Genomic DNA, 26,569 nt, shown 5'->3' on the forward strand with positions numbered 1-26,569 from the left:
TGAACTCTAGTGTGTGGTAAAAATGGTCATAATAATATCCAAGCTCAATAGGATTTTCCCATAAATTACTGAGTAGGTATCATTAATCATTGTATTCAAGTGCTGTGTGTCACCTGTTTAATTCAGTTGGTTCTGATTTACACATCATATCAAAGCATGCAAAGGAACAGAAGTTCACGTTTTACTTCTCGTATTAGCTGTACCGCTCATCCCATTCTAGTCCTATCTCAGGACAGGAACTAAATAACTTGAATTCTTTGGTTGACCTTTAAAGCCTTGTTTGCAGCTAATTTTAGGCCAAAACTTTATTTTAATTGAGTCTTTAGCATGAACATTACAGAATGGAATTCGGTCTCAATGTAGTCATAGTTATTGTTGTCATTATTTTGGTTCCTCGTGAAACAGTCACTTCCCCCTCTATCTTCCTTTTTATGATGATGAATATGTTGATTGTGTGTGTGTGTATTAAAAGGGGAAGTAGGTCCCTAGCCCATGTATTTGATTAATATAAAAAACTTGGGGTATTAAGTTTCTCTTTCCAAAATTGTAAGTCACCCAAAGGAACGCCTTCACCTTCCCATCCCCATGTAAAACCCACCATTTCCAACCTCTTTTCCTCTTTCTTTCAAGGACCAGGTGTGCTCGGGTTCTCCTTCCTTCCCCTTTCTCAGAAACCTCACACTACTGGTCACTCTCCTCCTTTCATTCTCTCTCTCCCACATTGTTTCCCATCTTTTCTTTACGAAAGGACTCTTTCCATTAGCATCCAAACACGTTCACTTCTTCATCAAACCCACTGGACTCTAAAGCTCTCTCCAGGTCTCTACATTTGTCTTTGCCTCCCAATGTTCTCTACACAAAGAGATTCGACTTCTTCACATACCAGTTACTTGTCAGGTAGCTCTGATCTTGCTCCAGCTCCTAACCATGAACCTACTGTTTAACCTTCTATCAGGGGAGCAACTGTTGAGAGCCAAGGAAACTTCAGCTATGAATCTTGAGCACATTTCTTCTTGACCCCTTTATTCTCATTTTGTACATGCTGTTGAGAAATGCAAATCATTGTCATTTCAATAACATCATATTTTGGCATAGATAGCTTTCATGTTAGGAGGACAATTTCATGGCCTTTTTTCCTATCTTGCTGTGAGAAGGATTCACCACAAAGAGACGTTCCACTTCTCTCTCAGCCCAATTACTGCATAACTTTCCACAAATCAGTCTGTGCCTATGCACCAACCTGATTTTTGCTGAGGATTTTCAGTGTGTAAAAAAAAATGGAACAAAGTTTTCAGAGGAGACAAGTACTCTTCTGAATGTCAATGGCTTGCTACCTGTTTGAAAAAACATCGCAAAATGATGGAGGTAGGGTTTAAGTTAGCTGATTTTTTTACATTACATTTTATGTTTTATTGATGGTGAGATAGAGTAAAAATCTAACACACATGAATTACCCATAGTCCCTTGTAAATACTTAAAGTTCTTTTTCACAAGCACAATCACACTGCAGTCATACTATAAACTAAGTTTTTGGAAGACAATTTAAAAAAATACATTAAAAATATCATAATTCATGATGAGCTAGTGAGATGGATTAACTATGACTAATTTTTTTAATAGTCGAATAAGTTTATTGGGGAAAAAAACAAGTGTACAAAACTAGTTGTGTCTTTATCAACAAGAATCAAACAGAAAATGTAATTGTAATAGGATGTCATTCATAATGTAGTATCTGAGAATAAGTCTAGATTCCATATAAGCACAATTCCTTTCTTGTAATATTTTAATTTTTTAAAATGTTTATTAATTTGTTTTTGTTACAGATGTTTCTCCTTTTTCTCCCATTGACACCCTCCTCCCCATCCTCCCCAAGCTCCATCCCCAGCTTTGTTGTCTATGTCCATTGGTCATGCATACATGCATATAAGTTCTATGGTTGATCTCTTTTAACTATGACTTTAAACATTCTCATTACAATCAAATGTAGACCTTTACCAAGAAGTTGATAATTCTGGGGAGCCCTTCTCAGAATTTATCTTCACATAATTAATGGATGGATTAGAATATCTAAAGTCTTACATTCTTATAAAGTTTATTCAGAGTCCATAAATGCAGATTATTAACTTTTCTTAGATGCACAAATATCTTTAAAATAATTTAACACATTCAGTTTGCTTGAAGATATGTTCTTTGAACTGATCATTGTTGAGGTTTCCAAATACTCATTCCGTTTTCTTCACAGCCTGGATCTGACCGTGGAGCCAACCTGCACCTTCTTGCAATCCTTCTCCTTTTATGGCAGCACAAGCACAAACACGTCATGGTTTATCTTTGATGTTCTCTAAACATAACAACTGAGACACTTTCATAGATGTCACTGTAGCGCTAAGGTCCATTTCGTTTGCAAAGAATGAGATTGGTATTTGGTAGTGCTTAATATCTGGATAATTCACAAAGGAGTATCAAGTTCTTCTTTGGCCACAACCATTCTTAATCTATCACTACTACCAATGACAAAAATAATGGTTTGTCCATCTGCATAATAGTGTTCCCAGAGACTTCTATGTCTCCTTGACCTAACATGTCAAACACTGTAAAAGACAAATTAGATTATTTGAATTTCTCTATGCTGAATCCTATTGGTAGAACTGTATCTTGAGCTTGAGCATTTGAAGGTTTGAGTGTGTTAATGATTGTTGTTTTGCCACTATGATCCAGCCCAAGGCACAAAACATGAGCCTCCTTCTTCTTCTGTCTAGCAGTCCCGAAAATCTATCAAGCAATCCCACGATGTGACTCAAGTATTTACAGACCAGCTGGTCTTTGAGGTTAGTCCTGCAGGCCCAGGAGATGGTAAGGGACAGGAATGGATGCGCTCGTTGTATCCATCTCTTGGGATAGGAATCTGGTGAGAGTGTCTCTCAGCCTTTTCTTCTCTGTGCCTCCATAGGAAGAATCATGCATCCTGAGCAAAGCCAACTCTACAAGTTCAGTGAACTGATAGCTTCTGTCTCAACCTGAGTGGTAGTTACTGGGTGACATTCCCCTGGCAACCGAGGTTCTTCCTGTCCCAAAGCCACACTTTCTTCGAGGTCACAGTGAGTCAGCTGCCGTCCACTTGCTTATTGGCTTGAAGAACTCACTAAAATGCCATACTGAGAAGTCTTTGAGCACAGGTGGTATGCTGAATTGCCGCCTCCCTGTGAAGAGTTGTTAAGTTAGTTGATATTAAAAATTGCATCTGAACACACATTTCTTAAAAGAATACCACTAGAAAACTTTATGTGAAGTGTTTTTTCTTTTTGTTTCTGATACTTCTCTCTTAGCTCAAATGCTTAATGAGAAAGAATATAGAATTTTACAGAGTACACACAAAATATCTATACTACAGCCCTGGCCGGTTTTGCTCAGCGGTTAGAGCATTGGCCTGCAGATGCAAGGGTTATGGGTTCAGTTCCTGGTCAAGAGCACATACCTGGATTGCAGGTACAATCCCTGGCCCCAGCTGTGGTTGTGTGAGGGAGGCAATCAATCGTGTCTCTCTAAAAATCAATGGAATAATATCCTTGAGTGACGATTAAAAAAAAAACACTACAGTACAGCATTCTATGGTGACATACTTTATAACAATATGTAGATAAAAGTTACAATGTCAAACAGTGGTAAACTGTGGTCCCCATGTGAAGTTGAAGGCTGAAACAAAGCAAATAAATGGCTTTTGAATATTTATTACTATATATTATGTACACATAAATATATTAAAATATGCAATGGTACCTACACTTGCCAATATGTATTTTAAAATTATATTTTACTAGATATGTCTTAAACATACTATCAGAAATAATTTAGTGTGGTCACAATGTTACAGTTAAGAAACACGGGGTTGAGGAGCCAAAGTCAGAATGCCATTAATAATGAAGGACCTCAGGGGTCATCTGTCTACTCATCAGTCAGCTTCTGGATACACAAATCCTTGACTCCCTCAAGAGAGTTAACTGTCCTGTTCTTATAGGCCTCTAGAAACGAGTGATGCCATGGACTCTGTTGGTAGAATAATATGATACCTCTAACTCTTCCCACATTCTGAGGGGGTTTGGGAAGAGAAGCCTTGGAGACATGACAGTTTTCTTTCAGTACCATTCTCTCTCTTTCTAAAGAAATTTAAAGTAGCTCTCCTTATCCTCCAAAGGCAATTCTCCATAATTAAAAATTAATTGAGAATTGTGTAAGTTCAAAGCTAGAGGGCAAGTGGACTGTGCCTCCCTTATCGACACACACAAGTACCACTTTTAGCCAGTAAACAAGAATAAGCACCATCCTTGACCAGAGAGTGAGAACCCTGGGGACCACCAGGCACTGCACTGTAGGAAGAACAGCTTTTGAGAAAAAAGGGGTGGGCTTGAATGTAAGACTGGAAACCAAAATCCTCCTGGAAGAAAACAAAGAAAAAAGTCTCCTTGGCAATGATTTTTTTAAGATATTTTTTAGATATTTTTTTAGACACCTAAAGCACAAGCAACAAAATTTTTAAAAAGTGGGACTATGTCAAACTAAAAACCTATGCACAGCAAAAGAAATTATTAGCAAAGTGAAAAGAAGATAATAACCAGGTACATAAAAAGGTGCTCAAGCCCTGGCCGGTTTTGCTCAGTGGTTAGAGCGTTGGCCCGCGGACCTGAGTGTCCCGGGTTCAGTTCCTGCTAAGGGCATGTACCTCGGTTGCAGTTTGCCTGGTTGGGGTGATGTGGGTGGCAACCAGTCGATGTGTCTCTCCCATGTCGATGTTTCTCTCTCTCCCTCCCTCTCTCCCTCCTGCTCTATCTGAAGATAAATGCAGAAACCTCCGGTGAGGATTTAAAAAAAAAGGTGCTCAACATCACTAATCATTAGGGAAATGAAAATCACAATCACGATATCATCCTGTGCTTGTTAGAATGGCCATCATCAAAAAGGCAAGATAGCCCTGGCCGGTTTGGCTCAGAGGTTGGAGCGTCGGCCTGCGGTACAGAGAGACCTGGGTTCGGTTCCTGCTAAGGGCACGTACCTCTGTTGCAGTTTGTCCCCGGCCCTGGTTGGTCGTGCGGGTGGCAGCCACTCGATGTGTCCCTTCACATCGATGTTTCTCTCTCTCCCCATCCCGCTCTATCTGAACAAAAAATGGAAAAATATCCTCGGGTGAAGATAAAAAAAAAAAGGCAAGATAACAAATGTTGGCGTGCATGTAGAGAAAAGGGAACCCTTGTACACTGTTGGTGGGATTATGAACTGGTATAGTCACTATGTAAAACAGTGTGAAGGTTCCTCAAAAAATTAAAAATAGAATTATCATGTGATCCAGCAATTCTATTTCTGGGAATATATCCAAAGAAATGAAAACAGAAACACTCCATCAAAGAGATATCTGCACCCCCACATTCACTGCAGTTTTATTTACAATAGCCAAGATATGAAAACAACTTAAATGTCCACTGATGGATAAATGGATAAAAAATGTGAGATGTGTGTGTATAAATGCGCTCAAGATTCAGCCATAAAAAAGAAAATCCTGCCACTGCAACAACATGGATAAAATTGGAGGGCATTCTGTAAGTGAAATAAGTCAGACAGACAGACAAATACTGTATGATCTCACTTATATGTGGAATCTAAAACCAACCCAAACTCGTAGAAAAACAGATCAGATTCGGCCAGGCTGGAGTGGCTCAGGTGGTTGAGCATAGTCCCACACACCAGGAGGTGACTGGTTCTATTTCCAGTCAGGGCACATGTCCAGGTTTCCAGCTCAATTTCCAGTAGGGGGCGTGCAGGAGGCAGCTGATGGATGTTTCTCTCATTAATGTCTCTATCTCTCCCTCTCCCTTCTTCTCTCTGAAATCAATGAAAACATATTTGAGAAAACAAACAAAGGAAACAAATTATCCGTTCCCTGAATATCCTTCCAGAAATATTTTTTAAAGGGAGAGTAATCAGCCCTGGTCGGTTTGGCTCAGCAGTTAGAGCGTCAGCCTGCAGTCCAGAGAGACCCGGGTTCAGTTCCCGCTAAGGGCACGTACTTCGGTTGCAGTTTGTACCCGACCCTGGTTGGGTCGTGCGGGTGGCAACCACTCGATGTGTCCCTTTCACGTCGATGTTTCTCCCTCTCTCCTCCTCTCTCTCCCTCCCACTCTATCTGAACAAAAAAATGAAAAAATGTCCTCAGGTGAGGATAAAAAAAAAAAAAGGGAGAGTAATCAGATATGTGGTTACCAGAGGCAGGGGTCTGGGTGGGGAAATTGGATGAAAGTGGCCAAAGGTACAAATTTCTAGTTATAAGATAAACAAGTGCTAGGGATATAATATACAACATAATGATTACAGTTAACACTGCTATATAGTATATTTAAAAGTTAAGAGGGTAAATACTAAGAATTCTCATTGCAAGGAAAAAACTTTTTCTCTCTTTTTTTGTATCTATATGAGATGATAGAGGTTAACTAAACTTACTGTGGTCATCATTTCACAATATATGTAAGTCAAATCATTATGCTGTATGTCTTAAACATACACAGTGCTGTATGTCAATTATAGCTCAATAAAACTGAAAAATAAAATAACTACAGACCAGGGGGGAAACACATACCATTAACAAATATAATTTGGGTCTGTCCATGCAACACCAAAAATCTGACTCAGAAGTGAAAAATGTAGCCCAACAATTGGTGATTTTCTCTGCATAAGGTTAAATAATGAATTATTCTTTTTCATTATTTTTTAGTTCCTCAGAGACCTACATTATAAACCTTGACATCAGTTTTGATTTCTCTTTTCTTCCTACTCCACTTCTGTTTGTACAGCCCAATGCTGACAGTTCTGCATTACCTTTCAGTACATCTCTTCTTTCCCATTTGCACGGCTGCCTCCCCAGTTCCTCTCTTGATATTGCTCATCCAGACTATGGTGACTGTTCCTTGTATGTTCTGCCCACATTCACTCATTCTCTCAAGAAATGTACAATGCCCACTGTGTTCCACTTGGAGCTACAGCAGTGAACGGTAGTGAGGCCCTGTCCTTAAAGAGCCCACCCTCGTAGACTAAACAGTCCCTTTTCTCTCAATCCAGCCTGCACACCAGATACATTTTCCTGAAAATCATGTTGGTAATTATGTCACCATTTAAAAACCTTTGGTGAGTTTGTACTCTGAAACTTAAGATTCAACATAGACATAAACTTAATCTAAAATCCCTTTCTAGGCCAATATTCCTCAACCACCTTCATTTTTTCATTTGGTTGAGAAAACGCTGTCACATTACCAGTTCACAAACATCCCTAGTGCTTTCTGCCCAACCTGCTTTTCTCAAAAGCTGTTTTTCCTACGCTGCAATGCCTGGGGATCCCCAGGGTTCTCACTCTCTGATATATACACACACGCATACGCACATGTACACACATCTTATACAGTCTCCTTCCTTGGAACGCAAACAGAACCTGTGAATATGAAGGGATGTCCCTCCTAGGTTAGGTCACTAATTTGTTGACTCTGAGTTAATCAAAAGGGTGAAGCTGACCTGTTCCACTATGTGCTTAAGGGAGAGTGGCCCCTTCTTAAAGTCAGAAAGATTACTCCTGCTGGTCTTGAAGGAGCAAACTCATATTGTGGAGGAAGCCATATGGCAGGGAACAGCAAGTGGCCTCTAGGAGCTGAGAATGACCCCAGCTGGCAGCCAGTAAGAGGGTGGGAACTTAGTCCCATAGCTGCAAGGAACTGAATTCTGCCAACAACCTGCATGGATTTAAATGAGGAATCTAACTTTCAGGTGTGACTGCACCCCTGGCGTTATAACACCTGGATTTCAGCCTAGTAAGATCCTCAGCAAAGAACTCAGCTAACTCAGTGCCTGACCCACAGAAGCTGTGAGCTAATAAAGTGGTCATGTGAGCAGCTAAGTTTACAGTAATTTGTTAGACAGCTATAGAAAACTAACAAAAGCCACTCACCAATTTTACCTAGAAATATCCTACATAATCACTAAGATCCAGTTTAAATGTTTCTCTTTCAGGGTTGTCCTGATTTCCCCAACCGAAAGGGATCTCTCTCTAAATGTCTATAGGCCCGGTTCCCTCTTTATGGCACTCCCTACTTTTACTTCAAGCTCCTGGAGTGCAGAGATGGCCTTGCATATGTACATAGGCATATGTTTTGTAGAGTCACTGAACCAAGTAAATATTTCTCAGGCATCTAAGAGTTAACGCTTCAGTCTTCAGCTTCACACTCATATTCTTGTGCTTGTGTGCGCTTCCCATCACTTAGCACAAGTACAGGATTTTGTGACCTGACCCTCCCTAAAACTGGTCCAAAAGGCTAATTCCTTCATCAGAGTAAACAACATGTGAGCTCAACATATTTAAGATGTGAAGTTTAAGGTCATTAAAATTACTTTAAGACTTAGGACATTTGCAGATACCCAAGGCAGCATTCAGAGCCACTGAGGACACCATGACGCTGAGTGTGCAGACACGAGGTTTGTTGGCAGCCATCGCCATCCACACGTGTCACTCCCTTTTTCCCAACCCTGCAGTTTCCCTCACCTGTCTGTGCTCAGGTAGGTTTAAATAAGAAATAATGAGGAACCAGGCTTGGAAAAGAGCTTTTCCGGCAGTGGAAGCATTACAGCCAGAGTTGGTTAATTGAAATCATGCATCGAACTAAGTTGCCACTGATGCGATCTGACAAAAATGATCATAGGATAAAATTGCCTCTTGCTGATCCCCACCTATCTTACATTTCAACTTGCAGCAAGATTGAAGCAAACTGCTCCAATTTACTGCTCCCGACCTGCTGATAATGGACACTTTGCTGTGCACTCTCCCTTCATTACTGCTCAGGTCAGGGCTGTTAACAGGGACTCTTGCCACTTTTGACAGATAGTCACTACCAAGATGAATGGCGGTAGCCACATGACCACTTAGGACCAGGCCTTCCCTCTCTGGCACCTTCAAAATGCCTTTTAAAAAAAATAAAATAAAATAAAAATAAAAGACCACACTTCACTGTTTAACTCTTTATTAACTAGGAGAATCAATAGAAACCAGGCAACTGTAACCTTGTGATTCCTTTACTATAGAGCTGCAATTATTTCAAAAAAAACCATTTAACAGCATTTTCAAAAGAAACTTTCCAGTGAAACTGCCTTTGTGGATCTTGTATTGGGAAGTGGAAACTAGGCTGTCAACTGAATTATTTGGGGGAGGGGTGGTGATTAGCCCATGTCTCAGCTATGCTAAATCTTATGAAGAAGTGGCTACTTTCTGAGTCAAAATTGGCTTATTTAGAATGGTAAAAATTATTTTTTAGAGAAAATAGGCTATTTTTAATACCACATGATGAACAGAAACAGACAGCCTGGTCCTTGGTCATTTCAATTGTTCTCAAGCCTTCATGAAAAACTTTTTAACACCAACATTTCTAAATCAGTCTATTTATATGTAGAAAGAAAAAGATAAAAAGAAAGGGAATAATTCTGTGCCATTTTCTTTTCTTTCTTTCTCTTTTCTTTTTTTGCATTTATCTTCAGATAAAGCAGGAGGGAGAGAGGGAGGAAGAGAGAGAGAAACAGCGATGAGAGAGAGACACATCTACTGGTTGCCACCCACACGACCCCAACCGGGGTCAGGGACAAACTGCAACCAAGATACGTGCCCTTAGTGGGAACCAAACCTGGGGCTCTCTGGTCCGCAGGCCAACACTCTAACTGCTGAGCCAAACTGGCCAGGGCTGTGCCATTTTCTTTAACAGAGAGACACACCATAGTTTAGATAGTAAGTGCTTAATGAATACGTTTTAAGAGCATATTAAAGGGGAATACAGTACATGGTTTATGCTCCATAAGGCTTCTAAGTTAATTCTGTACATAAACAAAATACATTTGTGAAAAATGCTTTAGTTTTTATCCAGTTCCTGATAAGCGCATTCATTTTTGCATTTGACAGTCAGATGAGCTCTTACAACTCTTACTAGATTTACACTGCATTGTCTGATTCACTTGCCTCATGAAATTAGATGGAACTATTAAATACCATAATCTGTTATCCACCATTAAAATTAATTGATTTGCATGTCACTCTAGAACTAAAGAATTATCTAGAGATAGTCTCATAAACCATAAAGCATAGTGGGAAAGCTCTTTTATTCCCCATCATTTCTAGTAAGGTTGAATAGCCCTATGGCTTTGTGAATTTTTTGCTCAGCAGAAATCACAAAAACATAGCTGTATTCAATAATTACACTCCAAAGAGAGGAGCCATGTTTACCAAAACAAAACAAAACAAAACAAAACAGGTTTTGAAGATGTGGATAATGCTTAACATTACTCCAGAAGAAGTTAGTCATATGGCAGGATATTTCCAGGTATAGTATCGTGTTGGCATCAGGATAATATAATTTGAATGAACATGCTATTTAAAAAATAACTACCAAATAGTAATAGTCATAAAAGTAAATATAAGGGTAGCATTTTATTGTGTTGCCTTAAGAAAACTTTATTTGCTATTTTGGTTCAAAGATCGCATAGCAATATATAATAACTCCTGGTTATAGAAAATTTATGATGTGCCAGGTACTGTACAATTTCAACATGTACTGTTTCATTTAATCCTCAAATGCTCCTGTGATATGGGTTTTATTTATTTATTATTTTTATCCTCACCCGAGGACATTTTTTCCAATTTTTGTTCAGATAGGGTGGGAGGGGGAGAGAGAAACATTGATGTGAAAGGGACACATCGAGTGGTTGCCACCCGCACAACCCAACCAGAGCCAGGGACAAACTGCAACTGAGGTACATGCCCTTAGCAGGAACCGAACCCGGGTCTCTCTGGACCACAGGTCGAAGCTCTAACTGCTGAGCCAAACCGGCCAGGGCTGGGCTTTATTTTTATCCTAATCTCTCAGGTAAGGAAACTGAGGATTAGAGAGACCAAGAAACTTGTCTAAGTTCACATAATTAATAACAAAGTAGTTGGGATTGAACCAAAGTAGTTCTGCTCCAAAGTCAAACTCCTAATTGTTATGTACTTTTGCCTCTTACTTCTGTAACATCACCATCTCTCTTGGTATGGATGGAGCGAGTGGCTATTAATTGTTCATAATTTTTATCCATTTAATGTTTATTAAGAATTAATCCTTTCACTTGAAAACTGGATCATTCAAGAAAAATTTATTCTTGTTTTTTAAAAGTACCTTCCAGTACTAATAAAATTGCTCCACTTAAACTTTAACTAACAAAGCTCTGTTTCAATGGCATTTTCCCCTCACTGTGTCATTAAAAGTGGGCAGGAGTTACTCTGTGCATCCAATACATGTACTGAAGAAACTGTCAGAGAAAAGTTAAAAGAAGGACCCAAAGCATCTCTGGCTGAGTGAGGGGAACACAAGTTCTGGTTGGCCTGGTTCTGTGGTCCTGACATAATTAACAGAACTCCCTTTTATTCTCAATATTGTCTGGATAATAAATTAAGAGGGTTACCTTAATTTTAAAGGAGTGGTTATTCTGCTTATTAGTCAACTCAGCTGTAAATTAGCTCTACCAGTCTCATGGAAATGAGCAGACTGCTACTTGAATGAGCTTTCATTCAGTATTTAAATGTGCATAGTCCCACCAGCCCCACCTGACTCCTTACTCACCCATTTCCATTGTTTCCTCTCTTCAGTTGGTCACTGTGATGGTCTTTTTGATGTATCAACCTGGCTGTGCTACAGCCTTCAGTTATTCAATCAAACACTAATCTAGGTGTTGCTATGCAGGTGTTTTATAGATGTGATTAAAGTCCATAATCAGTTGATTTTAAGGGAGATGATCCCAGAAAATTGGGAAGAGGACACGATTCCACCTGCTGAAATGCCTGAAGGGTAGGACCGAGACTTCTCTGAAGAAACCGCACCTGTGGACAGCAGCGTTCCAGCCAGACCACCTGCCCTACCGATTTCAGACTTACCTAGCCAGCCCCAATCCTTAAACCAATTCCTTGCAATACGTCTCTGAATATACGTCTCCTGTTGGTTCTGCTTCTCTCACTGAACCCTGACTGTTGGGTCTTGCTTCAAATCCTTCCCAGGAGCCTTCAGACTCTTAACTTTCTGCCTCCATAACGCCGATGGCTCTCTGCCTCCTCTCTGTCCTTGCCTGCCACCAAAACCAGACAAAAGCTTCCAGAGCACTCCTCTCCTAAGCTAGCATCACCCTTACTAAGGGTTAACATGCCCAAGCACCCTGCCAGACACTGACGATACAAAGAACAAAATGCAGTCTCCTTTCCTGGGATTTCACCCTATCAATCCCAGCACAAAGCTCGCACAGTCCCTTCCAACGTCTGAAGAAAGGAATTTAGACACTTACAAAATTGCTGGAAGGTCTGGAGACAGAACCTCACCTCCAAACAGGCCAAGTATGAAGGCTGCCGGCTCCACCAAATCCGGAAGGCACGAATCCACGGGATTTGTTGACTGAAACTTTGATCTCAGGGTCAGGACGCTGTCGCGTGCCGCTGATACCACACCTGCTCTCAGCTCCCGTGAAGCCAGTGGCGGGTCGTGGAGAAACCGCTACAGAAACGCCAACATCCCCTTGACATTAGCCAGCGGGAAACGGCTGACGCAGCAGGAAGATGCCTTCCGCTTCGCGTCAACCTTCCAAGTCTCGCGTGAGTGCGTCTGATTGGCATTCAGAGCTCCAGCTGCAAGGGATTCTGGGGACAAGGCCTTTAGCTTCTCAGCTGCTTGTAATGCAGGAAGGTTCAGCAGAAGGGGGATAAAACGATGCTTAGGGCCATCCCACATTTCCAATCAGTTGTTTTTCATCCAGCCTGGAACTTTCATCCTCATTTTATTCAAATAAGGATGATTTACTTAATAATTGGTCCTAAGGCCCTTAACTCTTACCATAATTCCCAGCACATTGAGGTGTTTTATATATAAAAAATGAGTGAAATATGCTCTGGCTGGTTTGGTTCAGCGGTTGAGTGTCCGCCTGCAGACCGGAGAGTCCGGGGTTCGTTCCCGCTAGGGGCACGTACCACACACACACAAAAAGAATGAAATACAATTATAATTTCTTTATTGACACAATCACAATTATAAATTATAATTTAATTGTCATAAGTAAAACTTTTCTAACAAATTATAGGAACTATATCCCATAGAGTGCTCACTGTAATACCAGCAAGTGAAAGGCACTCAAAAAATAGTTCTTGAGTGGATGGACAAATACAGTGCTATTAGACAATAGGGGCTGATAGCATACCTCAAGTAGATTTGCATAACCAACACTAATGTTTCTCTAGGACACTAAGTCATTAGAATAGAAGGTGATATTTAATTTTCCATATTATAGAAGTCCATGATATAAATATTGCCTCTATGCTAATGTTTTGTCTCGTAGGAATTATTTTTATTGGATGCCTCCTAAAATTGCAGTCTAATGAGAACAAATTAATTCTGCACAAATGTGATATAATTTTCTGAACAAATAATACACTTAATTTTAAAAGACTAATGGTAAAGAAGATCTATATGATATCACACTCCTGATCATTTATGTTTGCAGTGAGCAGAAAGTCAGACCAAACCAAAGTGAGAGAAGTTGGGGGCAAATTTTGATGTAAACATGGTGTTATGTTATGGTCTGAATGTTTGCCCCCCCCCCCCCATTCGTATCTTGAAATCCTGATGCCCAATGTGACAGTCTCAGGAGGTGGGGACTTTGGGAGGTGCTTATGTTATGAATGGGATTTGTATGTTATGAATGGGATTCGTATTCTTATAAAAGAGGTCCCACAGAGCTCGCAAATTCCTTTTGCCAAGTGAGGACACAGAGAAGACAGCAACCTAGAAGAGGTTCCTCACCCAATCATGCTGGCACCCTGATCTCAGACTCCAGTTTCCAGAACTATGAGCAATAAATTTCTGTTATTTATAAGCCGCCACGACTGGGTTGTTTGGTTATAGCAGCACCAATGAACAAAGACACATGGCAAATATAAAAAACTGCCAGAAAGAATAGAAAGATGGCATTTGCATGGATAGAATAAAATTCTTCAAGAGAGTATTATTGTTAGAATGTATTCATCCCTCTGAAATCTGTCCCCACACAGGTGGAGTGCTTGTGAGGCATGCTGTGCCTCTCAAGCGACTTTCAACAAACGGAAAGGAGAATGCAGCGGAATTGGATAATTTGACGCCTACACTGTAGGCACTGTAATAAGTCATGTGATGAGCTGCCCACAGGAGAGCCGGTTGTACTTCATACACATGGTCTGTGTTTTAAAAATGCCTCAGGTATCTCTCTAGGAGCTGGTGAATTGTTCCTGGAGGGGCTAGAGTGTTAATCTTTATATCAAATTAGGGATATCAAGATGCTTTCAAGAAGTGTTCCAACCATTTTTTTAGAAACCTTTACTAAGTGAAATTAATTTTCATTTTTAAAATCATACATTTCTTTGCTATTAAATGGAAACTGCTATAATACTATATACATTTTCCAAAAAAGGTCTTGGGTCTTGGTTAGACATGTTCCTTGCAATAACTCACTCTGTTAAAATTTTTATTACACCATACCAGGCTCACTTTTAATATTCTATCTCAGGATTTCTCAACCCCGGCAGTAAGAACATTCTGGACCAGACACTTCTTTGTTGTGGGGGCCTGTTCTGTGTATTGTAGGATGTTTTTGGTAGCATTCTTAACCTCTGTCCACTAGTTGCCTGTAGCAAATCCCTTCTACCCCACCTTACCCCCAATGTGGGATAATCAAAACTATTTCTAGATATTGCCAAATATCCCCTAGTGGGCAAAACTGCCCCCTGGTTGAGAATCATGACTCTAGCTCCTCAGGGTCAAAGTTTTGGCTGTTCCTAGAAATCAGAACAAACAAGTCTGTTATCTTCATAGGATCAGAGAAAACCACTATTTCTTTTGGTGCATGTGTGTGTGATGTAAGACACAGCATGATTATTTAAATCAGTGTAAAGTGACTCAAAACACAAACTTTTTCATTATTATAGAAAGAGAAATATGAGGTGCTTGGCACCCACCTCCAAACTCTGTTTTCTGCACTAGATTACTACAGAACTATAGAGATTGTATAATTATGAGATATTTGAAATTTGCATTTTAATACTTCACCAACATTTTACTAAACTTTCTTCATTTTGACTCAAAACTGAGCTTACTCAGTGCAGTGAGGGTCCGTCGATCTCTCAGGCTTACAGGAAGAAACCACTGCAGAGCTTGCAGGAGACTTGACCTTATTTTCTAATAGAAGAGACATGTATTTAAGTTGTTCTGTATTGCATTGCTTCTCTAGCTCCTGAAATAAAGACTTGAGTCAGGTAGGGGGTGGAGGTCTCTCATACAGCTTTTACAAATGCCCAGTAGGCCAGATCATTTGACTGACCCTTAAAGGGATGAGTTGTTTGAGTGAAGCTCTCGCTAATGGCCCTTGGGCAAATTCCATAGTGCTCAGGGCTTCAGGACAGTGTTCTTGGTGGCTCCGGCCAAGATCTTCTGACTTGCCATCCTTTACCTTTTGCAGAGTCCCAATCTCTTTATGTTTTCAGTTTTTGGTCACAGAGGAGACGTCACATACTGAGCATCGGTATCTTCCTTTTAAAACATGTGCCTCTCTGTGGTTTAAAAAATGTCCTGGAGTTTTTAAAAATCCATTCTCAACTCTATGCCACATGAGTTCAAGGAAGCTGTATTAAAAAAAAAAAAAAAAAATCCTCCCCAAGTTAAATGGGGGCTCAGCGGCATAAACATTCTGCAGTTGCTTCCTGAGAGCACAGTCACTGAGGTGAGGACAGACTCAACCAGGAGTTACTGACGTTTCCTTCCATTGTGCTAGAAAAGCGGCCATCACCTACCGACCACTGGGCTCTTGGGTGATCCACCCGCTTCCTTTGCAGCACCTACAAAAGCAAGAAGTTCTTTCCTGAGCTGGGCTGAAGCAGTCCATGACTTTCTCGATTCCCTGGGATCTCCAGGCAGAGGTTAATCTTCCAGCAAACCCTTGATCTCTGCAATAATGCCCACCTTCTCCTGGGAGGGAGTGGCCTGTTCCATGACAGCCTCCACTGCATCTAACTCTGCTCAATCTATCCCTGGGTGTTCCTGAAAGCATCAAATTACAGAGTGAGCCCTGAAGGAGGCTAAGTCAACGCTGAAGCACTTTCGTCCCACACCATCATCAGCAAAGCTGCCTGTCATTCCGCCATGGTCCCCATATTGTGCACTGTCTACACAGAAGAATGCAAGGGGTCCAGGTTGTCTTTAAAGTCATCTAGTCATCTAAGGAACCACGAAGCTAAGCATGGATCCCTATAGAGATGAAGCTGTAGATTAATAAAATCACACACACACTCCTGCCACCTATTGTTTTGTGCTCTCAAGGCCTGAGCTGTAACTGATTCAGAAAGAGCCCCACGTTAACACTCTGCGACCTTTTTATACAGTGAAGACCAAGTTGGTATAAAAATGCCTTTGCAAATTCCAGCACTCAAAAACAAAAATTTTATGTTCAGGTTGGCTACAGTGTCTCAGAAACAAGGAAATCATAATCCTTGACAGCCTCCCATGCCACAGGGCTTCCAAATGCACCTGACAGTGGAGAGGAGTCATGAGAAATGACCCCTGTGAGGCAGAAAAGAGCGGTAGATTTCTGTGAGTCTGGGAATCTCTTTTGTTGCTTTCTACATGAGTTTGAGTGTTCCTTACCTAGAAGCAATATTTAGAGGTGAAACACCTTCAAAAAACTCCTTTCAACTAAATCTTCCTTGGATGGACACTTAACAGGAACCATAACTTAACATGGAAACCCATGGCTTTCTTGACATCTGGGAGACTCCTCTCCCTGATTCCTTTATGGGAACAAATTCTCATGTTAACCTGGTAAGGAATTCCTCCAACAAGTATTTATTGGCACCTATTAAGTTCTAGGTATTAGAAATACAGCACTGAACAAAACAAACCCAGTCTATCCTTATGGAGCTTACATTCTAATTAGAGGGCAAATAAGATTCCAGGATTTGAGATCTTACTATGGGCTAGGTATAGTTTTAGGCATTTTACTTGTGTCATCTCATTCCTTACCACAACCGTATAATGTAAACACTATTATTATTCCCATTTTGCAGGTGCAGAAACAGGGGATCAGTAAGTTGAATAATCTGCCCTGGGTTCTAGAGTTAGCCATCCTAACCACTCTCTTATTGTTCAGGTAAGAGGATGGACTTCATAGCAGGAAGAATTATAGTGGCAAGGCAAGTTGTTCTGCATGAGTTTGGAGACTTTGGTGTCAGTGGTGTAATGCCTCAATGCAGTCCTTCAAAGTAGCAATAAGATGGACATCTTGTCATGCTGTGATGATGCCAAGATATAGAACAAGCTCCGTTGTTCTTTGGTGATCCAGCTAGGCTCTGCTCGCTCTGCTTATGTAACTCAGTTCCTGTGAAACTCTCTACCAGGGAATCTGATCTGTTCATCCAGTGCTCAGGAAGCCAGGCTTTTGTTCCTGAAGCCCAAGCTCACTCAAGACTCCCTCCACCAGAGAACCTGTTTATCAGGAAGAAGGAGCATGGCGGCACATGAGCTTTTGTGTCATGCAGTTCACAGTGGAAGAATCCAGGGTGAATGCCCCTGGGTAAACAATGAGGAGTTGCAGTGACAAGAGGATAAAAACAGAATCTCACGGGCAAAAATGAAGCCACCCAAGCATATATACACATACTTACCCATTTTCTACCCAATAATAACAACAAAAATGGCCACACACAGCAAGATGCATAAGTTCGCAATGAGAACAAAGGCAGCTATAAATATTCCAAGGAGCCAATAAAAAGAAGATGAAGAAGGAAAAAAACAGGAGTGGTTGGCTCTCCACTGCAATGGGCTCCATAAAAGCTTTTATTGTTAAGAGAGTTACTTTACTAAGAGCTATGTGAAGAAAGCTGAATGAATGTGAAAAATTGCATGCAATAACCTGAGCTGAAAGATGATTATCGTCCTCTGAGTCCTGTATTTTGGAGCAAGTCAGTGCTGCTATTAGAAGATTGCCATTGTAGTTAAAGAAAAGCTTGTTTTGTGCTTTTCTCCCCCTTCTGGGTAAACAGAAAGTCAATATAGGTTTCTCCTCTGTGCTAGTCCATTTATTTGAACAATTATTTTAAAGATGTAATCCAATCTTACTGTCTTTCCAAGAGTGTAACTCCTGTGAACTTTTCCAGCAGAGTTCTGTACACAACCTGCTAACCCAAGAACTGAGATATTTTTAGCATGTATTCTTCCCTTCCCATCTGCCTTTCACCCCCCCAACCCCATTCTTTAGCCATCTGTTTGTTTTGTCGTTGGCTATTAACAGGAGAGTGGGTGACATTTAAGGGAATTGACCCATCTGCATTTCAACCATTCAAAGGCCAGCCAACTAAAATTGTAAAAAAATGGAAAGCTGGAATTTGGGGGTGGGGGTGCACTATTCTCTTAGGCTATTAGTGCAGTTTTTCTGTATTATCAGTTTGAAGGACCCTGCTCGGTCCTTTTCTGGGCGGACAGAGGCAGTACAACCTTTCAAAAGGTCAATGTCAGGGGGGTGGGGTGAGGAGTGGTGATTTAGAAGATAGATAGTATTGTTGAGCAGATGTTAATGGCTGATGTTTCTGAAATTCTATTTTATGCCATTAATATAATCCGGGATAATACTTGACTTATTATTACTTTGAGTTTACTCTGATGGGGAATGTCAAAATTCCAGTTAACATATGTAGGACATGTAACAATATGGTGTAAACTATTTGCAAAGTCCAAATAAAATCAGGAATAAACTCATTTGATCAGATATCAGGGCTATGATTTGAGTGCCTTTTAAAAATTCTCCTAAATATGTTAAAAATATTTAGATAAAACATATGACAACTTTTTGTTCACAGATTATTTAATCAGCTAATTAAATTTCAGTAGTGGCACCTTGACTCAACCTTTGAAATGGTAACCTGGCTCCCCCACCCCACCCCACCCTGGAACACTCTAGGACTCTGCCATTCCCAGGACTCACATGAGCCTGAGCAAGTGAGGGACCCTAAAGCTTAAGGCTCATTAGCTCCATGGGAAGTCTACCTTTGATTTGTTGCCCTTTGTTGCATGAACTAGAATAATGGTAAAAATGCAGAATTCATATACACGTTACATGTGGTTGTAAGTATTTGGGAAAGAGAGATACTGATCAAGATTATCCATGCTGTTGATTTCTTTTTGAAACAATCACATAAGAGGACGTGTAAGTGGAGTCTGATATAAAGTGAAGCAGACAAGACTCTTGTTTACCATAAGCATTTAAGTCCACTAGGTGAGGGACAAAGTAGGGGAGGAGAGCAGCAAGCAATTCTGACTAGATTAGTTAGAGATACTGGGAGACAAAACTCCATTTTCCTCCTCCTTGGATCTAATCCACACATCCTGTGCAAAGGCCCTGAGTAAATATTGTGAGTATCCTGGATATGTTTGGAAGGTAAAACCAGTAGGATTTCCTAATGGTTTGAGTATGTGATATCAGGGAAAGAGCAGAGTCAAAGATGACTCATACATTTTTCACCTGAGCATCTGGAAAGATGGAGTTACCATTTACTGATAGGAGAAAACTCGGGAGAATAAAAGGGTTGGGAGACAGGAGTTCAGTTTCGGACATGTTTAAGCTTGAAAGGGAGATTGATACCCAGTAGGCAGTTGGACACACAAATCTGGAGTTCAGGGGGAGATGCCAGGAAAAATGGTGGGCTAGTAAGTGCTTAACAACTAGCTCTTGGGGTGTGGGGAAGAAGAGATCCAATATCTAATATTTGCCAATTTCCTTGGTGTAAAGACTTCACTATGGATGATTTCTAGTTACTAATGTAAAGTCACTGTCATTGACTACAGAGTTTGGAATAAATGTGACCTTGTGAGGCCAGATGAACTGCCTCAGGCACATAATTGAGACATGAATTTTGAAGTTCTCCTCATGTTAAAAAGCCATTAGACTGAATGATGGCACTTAGGAAATGAGTATAGAGAAGATATTAAAAAATCTGAGCAGCAGTTACTCAGATGTTCAGGGTTTAGAAGGTGATGAAGAATCAAAAAGAGGAAATGAAGAAACTAAGAAAGGGTTTCAGCCTGGCTGGTGTGGCTCACTGGTTGAGCACTGACCCATGTGCCAGGAGGTTGTTGGTTTGATTCCTGGTCAGGGCACATGCCCAAGTTGTGGGCCAAATCCTCAGTGGGGGCATGCAAGAGGTGGCCAATTGATGTTCTCTCTCATCGATGTTTCTATCTCTCTCTCCATCTCCCTTCCTCCCTTCTTCTCTCTCTAAAAAAAAAAAAAAAAAATCAATGAAGAAAAAAAATTCAAAAGAAAGAATGGGTTTCAAGGAGGGAGTGGTCATCTGTCAGAAGCTACTGATGGGCTGGATGAGGAGTTAAAATAGGCTGCTCCTTTGGCTCTGTAGCCTGGATAGCAGCAGCTTCAATAGAGTGAGGGAACAAAAGCCTAAGATGCCTTATCTTCACCATCTTCTCAAAATAGAAGGAGGCTGGTGGCTTTGGCAGCTGAACCCTATATTAAAATCTTTAAAATGCAATTTGGGCCTTTGATTTAGAGTAGATTTCAAAATCACATGATGTCAGGACTGGAAAACAATCTGATAGATCCCTTGGTTCAAAGTGGCTCAAAACCCTAAAAAGAAAGAGGAGGGGACTCGTCTATGGTCAATAATTTGAAAAGGTATTTTGAAATCTATACAAACCTCTAATCATTGTAATCACCTATTGTTTTGTGTGAGTCTATGAATAAAAACCAGGGTATTTCATCCAGGTTCACTGACCAACACCTCATTTCTTGAACACTTCCGAGGTTGTACAAAAGTTTGGGAGGACATCTCTTTTCTCAGAGTCTGAGTGGGTGTTCCCAGTTCCTGCTTTACTTTGATTGTTTCCTCTGTTACTTCTCTCTGTCCAGTGTTTAGTATAACCAGGGTGCGGAACATCTGGGATACACACTATTCACAGGTAAATATCAGCATTTCTCTATTTTTAGGCAATTTAATTCGAGGCAAATCTATTACTTATGCAATCTTACTTCAGGAGTAGAAATAATTTTCCTTAGCACAGGAATGTCCCTCACTTCACCGTTCATTCATTCATTCATTCATTCATTCAAAATTCAGTGAAGAGGACTGGTTGTGGGAAGGAGGCGGAGAGGAAAAGTTTTCCAGAGGGAAGATCAGCAGGTGCAAAGATAGAGGCATCAGAGACGGTATCACGTTCTAGACACTAAATCATTAGGATGGGAGTAGGCAGGTGTGGGCTGGTGAGCCGTGAGCCTGAAAGGTAGGCTGTGCCTGAATTCCAAGTGCCTTATCAACGATGCTGAAAGGTTGGATTTTTTTTTTTTTTAATTGAGAAGCCATTTTTTTTTTTTTTAATGAAGTCTAGGACCCTTACTATTGTAATATTTGAGAACCTGTTCACATGTAAGCACATCCTTAAATTCTTTCATATAGTTTGATTTTAATTTTTCTTTAAAAAGTTCTCCCTCCCCACCCCTTTGTCCACAAAGGAATAAGTCATCAGCTCTTCAAGAGTTCCTGCCAAACAAGGTTAAGTCAGGCAACATATACTGGAGTCATTCTGAGATTTCCCAGAGGGTATCTTCAGGATTTTGCTGGATTTCAAGTTATTGCTGAAAAGAAGCAACTTTTTCTGTTTCATTTTCTGTGGGATCATGAAATAAAATTTCAGTCCTGGATTTTCAGATTAAAAGCTCTATCCACAGTGAGAGGCAGATAAAATGTTTGTAAAAGGTCTTTTGTTGCCAAGGAGCTAAAGATCACCTGAAACAGGCATCATGATGGAATTACTATAGGGACAGATGCAGATGAAAAGGGACCGTCTTTGAGTTTAGCAGATCTTTACATCTTATTTTATTTTTAAAAATAAAGCTAGTGGGATGTAGCAGGTTTTTTGTTTTTTTAAGTCAGGAAGAACTTTATGTTGGGGACTGTAGTGGAGACCTTGACTGTCCCTGAGGCTGAGCCCTGTGGCCAAGCAAGGACAGCAGGAAGGTAAGGCCCTCCCTTTGCCGTCACAATGAGCTGGTGAAGGACAGTGTCCACTGGGTCAGCTGGGCTTGCTGGGGGTCCCCATCCTTTTTCCCCAGAGCACATATGCTGGCCTCTGCCCACAGGAACTATGAGCAATGAAAGTGGGTGTGGGAAAAAAACCAGAAAGCAGTACAGTGAAAACAAAAACAAAAACAGTACAGTAGAAACAAAATCTCTTCCTTTACCTTCTCTCTGTGCCAGACTCAGGAATATTTTAGGGTACATGCTCCTTTCTTTCGAAAATGGGATGCCCAGGGCAGTGGCTCCCGGATTTACATGACTTACAAGGCACTTGGGGAGACTGTCCTAAAGGTAGATTCCTGACAACTGTCCCCAGAGGTTTTTAAGCCAGTGAGTCGTTTTCCCCTCCTCCCTGGTAGGATCCTGACACACCGACACAGCTCAAAGTGAATTTTGAATCACACTACCTTACAGCTGAGAGTAGCTCTAAAAGTCACTTTCTCTTTAATTGGATGACTATCAACCCTCTGGTTTCATAAGTAGGCTCCACCCTTGCTTGGAGGGTGTGTGTGTGTGTGTGTGTGTGTGTGTTTTCTGGGGAGAGGTGTCAGAGAAGAAATGAAAAAAGGGGAAAGACTCAGTCTCAAGGTGAGGAGGGGAAAAGGAACATGCCCACTGGGACTGTCCTGGCATGGAGACCCAGCATCCCAACAGCTGAGAAGGGATTTCAGAGATAAGCAGCTTCCCTGAGGTTTATGCTGATTGATATGCTTCACTGTGTTCCAAAGATTTGAGAAATAAGAGAAATTCAGCTTGATAATCAGCAAATAGTCAGGAAACCTTGAAAACATAGGACAGATAGGTAGATTTATTAAAAGCAATTGAGACATGCCTATTTTTAAGAGTTCAGTGTTTTACCAGCAGAATATAAAACAAACAAAAAAATGCAAGATTTAATTTCACATTTCACGTGCTTGGTTGAAATGAGAATACTTCATATCCAAGTAGCTTCTACATCTCCTTGGCTGCGGGAAAGTGTTTGAAATAGTTATAAAATCACCAGAACACATTTTATTTCTTCCCACCTAATATTTCTAAGCTCCAAGCCAACATAAAAGACATGGAAATATACTAAAGCAAGGGATTCAAAGGAGCAACAATCTGAGGTAAAACATGTGAACAGAAGGGATTTATTCTCTCATCTTTCTAACAGTTCTTCTTTCAACTTCCATCTCCAAACCTCATTAGATATCTAGAACCCTCTGCTTTCTCCTTTTCTTTGAGAGAGGAGGAAAAAAAAGTACGTACTAATTTATACTCAGGTGTAAATGACTGATCATGCCTAATTTATTATATTTCTGACAGGAGTTCACTTTTGGAAAGAGTTCAGAACAATTTGAATCAAATGAAAAAAAAAAAAGATAAGCATGAAATGAAAAGTCATTGACCTGGTAGGGAAAATATTTTCTTGGGCCCTAAAATCACCTTCTTTCTTTAGTCAAGCAGTTTAATTATTTCAGCTCTCTGCTCATTGACTCTCTCATTCAATTCATTCACAAAATACCACTCTGCCAATAAGAGACTCTGAACTCTTTCCACCAGACAAGTTTTTGTTGTTGTTGTTGTTGTTGTTGTTTTTCTGTGTCTATGGGAAAATGAGAGTTGCACAAAATGCAACAAAGAGACAGTAAGAAAAGAATTATGACCAAGAAACTAAAACTTGAATGGAGCTGCTCAATAATACTGAAAGGGAAAACTTTATACATACCTGGAGCCCTAATTAAGCCGGAAGACAGAAGGCTTCATCGTCTTAGGCTACACAGGGTCGCTTGTGGAGGAACCGCAGCAGAATATTTTGCTCATAACAAGACCTTATTGGGTTTGGTTGCTGTAAGCTTTTCAGCTTCTAATTATGGTGTTTAGAAGACAATGGAGACAGCTTAAAATAATAAGAATGCTGCTAAAACTAGTAAGATTGCTGCTGTGTTACAAAGAGAAATGTTGGCTCACTGTGTATAGTATACATTTAACCTGTCAGCAAACACAGAGCATTTTACAGGTGAAATGTAAAGGGATGCATTTAGGAGCCATCACGTGAATGATGAGGTTTTCGTTTTGCTTTCCAAACGCGCTGCTTAAGTTATAATACTAGTTTAATATAAATTAGAGTTTATCCTTGTGAAACCACTTGCAATTTGCTTCTGTTAGGCCGCAGGTCATTATGATGCAAAGTTAAAGGTTCCTGGAACATAATGGGATTCAGGCCGGCATTCTGGTTGCCATGTCCAATTCAGCTGAAATGAGAATTATCGTGAGAGCATTTCCTGGTCTCTGACCCTTCGTGTGAGCTTTTTAAAAGCAGGGTTTATGCAGAACACTAACCTCATTCTCAGACTCTCAGTTCCTACTAATATCAGCTGTGTTAAAAGTCTCAAGTAAATTGAAAACTGTTTAAAAATACCTCATTCCAAGTTTTAAAACAGTGGACACTTACCTTCTGATTTTCTTCCTTAACGTGCAAACAGATTTGCTTGTGAAATGGATGACATTTCAGGGTTGAAAAGGGTCTCTCTCTTTTCTCTCTCTCTCACAAATGTAGTCGGGCAACACAAAGGACAGTTGTTTTAAAATCTGCAGCTGTACCCGATTGGGTCAAGATAACAACAATAATTGGAAAATAACATACAACACATAAGTATGTTTTATATGTCAAGCTCTGTTGCAAGGACTTAAAAATAAACTAATATACTTAATTTTGACAAAACTCTACTATAAGAATCCTCATTTTGCAGGTGAGGAAACTGAAGAACAGAGAGGTTGAGTAACTTTCCCAAGGTCACACAGCCAGTGACTGGCAGAGGGGAGATGTGAACCCAAGAAATCTGGGTTCCTGCTTTTGAGGATGATCTGAGAGGACCATACCTGGACTCCTGGGGGATTTATATGACACAGAAAAGACACTTCTAAAAAAATTCCATGATATAGGTTTTTGGAAAGCCTTCCCCCCACAAATATATAAATGACAAATTCAGGAAACAAACAAGAAGTCTAAGGCTTTTATTTTCTTCTTTTTAAAATCCTCACCGAGGATATGTTTATTGATTTTAGGGGGGGGGGGCACAGGGAGGAAGGGAGGGAAGGAGAGAGGGAAAGGGAGAGAGAGACAGAGAGAAAAAAACATCAATGGGTTGCCTCCCATATGTGCCCTGACTGGGAATTGAACCCACAACCTTCTGGTGTATGGGACCATACTCCAACCAACTGAGCCACCTGACCAGGGCACCTTTCCTTTCCTTCCTTTTTTTGTTTTTTGTTTTTTTAGAATAAAGGTCATTTAGAGTTAAGCTGAGAATAACTTAGATTTTACAAATTACCACACACAATGTACCTCGTACACCTGGTCAGAGTAGGATGTGACTGTATTATTACCTCGGGGCCCAGGAGAAGCCAGAGGATCACAAAGGATCAGCTGTGAGTGCCTTCTCTGGCTGTCTACCTTAGTGATAAGGGGAAGAACAATAAGGGGCCCTATGGCCACAGACACGTTCCTCTGCTCTTTCCACACTTTTCCAACTTGAGTGCACTTTCTGGAGAAACACTTTTTGCAGGAGGAAATATGCTGATTGAATTCATCAGGAGACAGATGGATCTGAACAGACTTAACTCTGTGTTCCAGAATATTGTCAAAAGAATACAAAGAATAGAAAAAAAGAAAAATTAAGGATCAAAAACAAAACACAGTAACTATGAACCTTTGGTTTCCCAAACACCTGTCCTGAGCTGATCAGAAAAGCTAATTAGAGCTATGCTTGCCAATCAGGTGGAGAGGATTTGCCGGGAGAGGTGGAAACGCCCTGAGGCCTTGGAAGCTCAGAACATCAAGCCAATGAATAGATCCCTAGAGGCTTTTCATTTCAGTGCCTAAAGAGGAACATTTTCACCTCTGGCCACTGCTGTGCTAAACCAAGTGACAGGGGATCCCCGGGGATACTGGAGGGTATTTTAAGCTTGGCAACAGACCCAAGAACATGTAACCGTTGTGTGGAATTACTGGGTGTCCCGGCTGCCCTACGCTTATACAGTTATTGGCTTGAGAAATTCTTGCCTTCTCCAAACAAAGAAGACTGGGGCCCTCGCTCTGATGACATTCTGCTTCAACAGCAGATGTGTAAAGCATTAGAAGAATGAAGGGTCTAGAGCAGAGGGCCGGTGACGCGTCACCAGAGCACCAGACACATCCCGACACACGTCCTTCTGGGCTGCTCGGCAGGGAAACAATGAGGGCAAGGAGGTCCCAAGTGCCAAAGTACTGACGTCCCAGGGAGCCTGTGCATCTCCTGCCGCTTCTCTCACGGGTGTTGTGAAGAAAGCACAGCAGACTGCGGGTGGTGGGGCTAGGAAAAGCAAGTTTGGGGAAGAGGGAAAGATGAACAACGAAGGAAATAG

At 40.7% G+C, this 26,569-nt stretch overlaps 1 pseudogene; it reads right to left on the reverse strand.

Annotated features, from left to right (window-relative positions):
- Positions 1-2,318: 2,318 nt before the first annotated feature.
- On the reverse strand, positions 2,319-12,815 carry LOC118620346 (annotated as a pseudogene).
- Positions 12,816-26,569: the final 13,754 nt, after the last annotated feature.

The sequence above is a fragment of the Molossus molossus genome, unplaced genomic scaffold (assembly GCF_014108415.1).
Source record: "Molossus molossus isolate mMolMol1 unplaced genomic scaffold, mMolMol1.p scaffold_m16_p_7, whole genome shotgun sequence".
NCBI lineage: Eukaryota > Metazoa > Chordata > Mammalia > Chiroptera > Molossidae > Molossus > Molossus molossus.